Below are 3,372 nucleotides of genomic sequence, written 5' to 3'. Positions count from 1 at the left end.
CTAATTGTTCGCGTGGAAAACTGTTTTCTTTTTCATTGATATGATTGTCATCTTGGGTTACAAAGATCCGGTCTTTTATAGATCCGGTTACAACTAAATCAAAGAAAAAAATAAAAATTACAACTTTCCTCTTGTGAACAAATCGCAAGCTCCTGTTTTGCGGTTGCTTGCTTGTGTGGGTTCTTTGCCGACGCCGGGGTTAATCCGTGGACCACCGCGCGATCTAGATCCGGTCGGATCTACACGAGTATGCGGGTATTATTCCACGAAGGGAATAATAGCCGGGAGGGATTAATCCACCAAGGGAATAATCGCTCAGATCTCGAGATCTAAGACCAAGCTTAGATCTGGAGTGTAGTCTCGTGTAGATCTCAGATCTGTTCTTTCTTCCTCTCGAGATCCTGCCTTTTCTGACGTGGATGGTCGCCGAGGATCAGATCTGAATGTGCAAGTCTTCTGGTCTTCAAGCTCCGAGTTCACTCTTCAATCCGGCAGAGTTTCGGCTCTTGAAAGTTCGACCTCTGAAAATGAACATCTCTAGGCCTATTTATAGGCTCTCAGGACAGTGGCTGCAAAAAGGGAAATGTCGGCCACCTCTGGCCACTGTCGGCCACCTCGGGCCACTGTCGGCCACCTCGGGGTGGCCGACACTGTGCCTAGCCACCTTGGGGTGGCTCGGCTCATGGCCGAGCCACCTTGGGGTGGCTCGGCCTTGGCCGAGCCACCCCGAGGTGGCTCGGCCACCGAGCCACCTTGAGGTGGCTCGGCCAAAGCCGATCCACCTTGAGGTGGCTCGGCTTTGGCCGAGCCCCCGCGGGCGGTGTTTTCCGACTTTTTCGAGTCGTTTTCCGTTGTCTCGTTTGTCCGTGTTTTGGTTGACTTGAGACTCTGATTGGTTGATCTGATTTGGCAGTAAGTTGGATTCCTGATTTGGCAGTAAATCCGCTTCTGAGTTCGAGTCCGAAATTGATCTTGATTCGATCGTGATTCGTCCGAGTCCGCTCTCGGTTGGATGACTCGTTGATTCCTCAACTCATTAGCTTGATTCTGCACGCGGGTGGATTCATTCCGTCGCTTCCGTGCGATTCGTCGATCTCGTCGCCTCGTTGGCTCGTCGGTTTGTGCCGAGCTATGCTAGGGGACCTATAAGCAATTTTATATGCCTACATATATATGTGATTTCTGACACTATTTGTATATTACAATCCTCCTGTTGGACTATAAGCTATCAAGTCCTCGTGTTGGACTATAAACTATTAAAGTCCTCGTGTTGGACTATAAGATATCAAAGTCCTCGTGTTGGACTATAATCATCAAAGTCCTCATGCTGGACTATAATGCACTACAGTTCTCGTGTTGGACTTTAAGCTATTGTAGATCATACTTTGGACATGTATTTATTGTAGACTACGAGTTGGGTATGTAATTGACATATGATAGGTTATTGATATTTCGGTTGGAGATAGAGTTATTACTCCATGTTATAGCTTTTAAATTTGGTATTTAGCTATTTACAATTTGAGCTTAGGGAGGTGTACCTATGCTCGTGTTATAAATTTCTAAACATCAAACCTCTATTTTATTTTTACAGTCGATGTTTGGCTATCTATATGTATTATCAGATATTTCTTTATCCTTATAGCCCTTTCCTCTGGGGTTGGTTGAGATGTTACTCGCTATATCGCTTTGACGCTCATTGTTTCCCCATTTTCAGGTAACGAGCCAGGTGCACGGAGAGCCGTAGCTTGATAGGGTTATTCTAGATACCATTTTTAATTTTTTCTAGTAGTTTATGTCAGAACTGCACAATAGATGTATTTATGAAACATTTGAGTTTTTATTCTAGTTTTGTATAGGCAATGTGCCTTAATATAATTTCATTTGATTCTTATGTCGAGATATTTGTATTCAGTTCAGATATTACCTTTTTAGAGACTTGTCCATTTATATCAGTGGTAGTGATTATTCTTTTGAGTATCTGTTGTTTAGTTTCCTTTCTGTATACTCTCTTTTGCCTGTTTTGTACCTACACTTGTTGTTGATTCTACTAGATAGGTAGTGACTGTGATGGTGAAGCATATCGTATCATGATGTTTGGTGCTTGATAGGTTTGACATTCTTAGTTTCACCTTGGACTGTAGCCTTATTAAAACTAGGGGCGTCACAGTTGGTATCAGAGCTCTAGTTCCAATATCCTTAGGATCATCCAGTGTTGAGTCGTGGAGTTAGAATAGAGTTTCTTAAGATTCGTGTATAGAGTCCGCTAGAAATTCTAGAATGAGTGAGGACGTTATATACGCGTGTTCAAAAATTACAAATATTTTTTTGTGATATTAAAAGTATTTGAGTGAATGATGTATGATATGAAATTCTTATATGTTTTGTTCGAGGACTTATAAACATTCTTCTAAATGCTCAGATGGCTAGACGTGGTAGACCTCGTACCCGGAGATCTGATCAGGCAGAGCCGCAACAGGCTCTAATTGAGCCGCAACAGGCTCCCCAATACTTGATAGATTTGATGGTTCCCATAGCCGCTAGGATGGCAGCATTTGAGGAGCTTGTGACGAATCATGTCACACCACCACCACCAGTAGTTCCACCACCGGTTGCACCAGCTACTCACATTGCAGTGGATTTTCCAGAGGGCACACGGATGCCCATCCCACAGGCAGTTGCTGATAAAGCCACAGAACAGGAGGCTTAGCTCCACTTAGTAGAGAGATACCAGAAGATGACGGCACCAGAGTTTCAGGGTTCATTAGATTCTCCTATAGTAAATAAATGGAAGGAGGATGTGAGTAACATTCTTGAGATACTAAATGTGACTTCGGTTCAGAAGCAGAGACTGGCATCTTACAGTCTCAAAGGGGATGCAGGGAGATGGTATCGGCTCTAGTTTACTCTAGATCAGAGGATGACCCTCACCTGGGAGGATTTCGCCTACTTCTTTGATGAGCAATATATCTCTTTCGCGGCACAGTTCGGGAAAGAGCTCGAGTTGTCCAGATTGTCTCAGGGAGACATGTTAGTAGCTAATTTCGAGAGCAAGTTTATGAGCTTGCTTCACTACACGGGCATGTGGCAGACGGGAGAACGCTAGGCACGAATGTTTTTAGCAGGACTTCGCCTAACCTTCGTCGATACCTCATTTCTAGGAGGTTCTATTCAGTACAAGAGGTAGAGGATGCTACCACATCACAGGAGAATGAGTCAGCTATGTTCCAGAAGGATAAGGAAACAAATATTAAGGATAAGGGCAAGAATAAGAGGCCTTTTTCGGGACCCCAGCAGCAGCAGCAGCAAGGACCTCATAGGAGAGGACCCCAACAGGATCAAAGAGCGCCTCAGTAATGCAAATTCCATGCCACT

Source organism: Asparagus officinalis, chromosome 6, assembly GCF_001876935.1.
Source record: "Asparagus officinalis chromosome 6, Aspof.V1, whole genome shotgun sequence".
Classification (NCBI taxonomy): domain Eukaryota; kingdom Viridiplantae; phylum Streptophyta; class Magnoliopsida; order Asparagales; family Asparagaceae; genus Asparagus; species Asparagus officinalis.
This window is presented reverse-complemented; position numbering follows the sequence as displayed.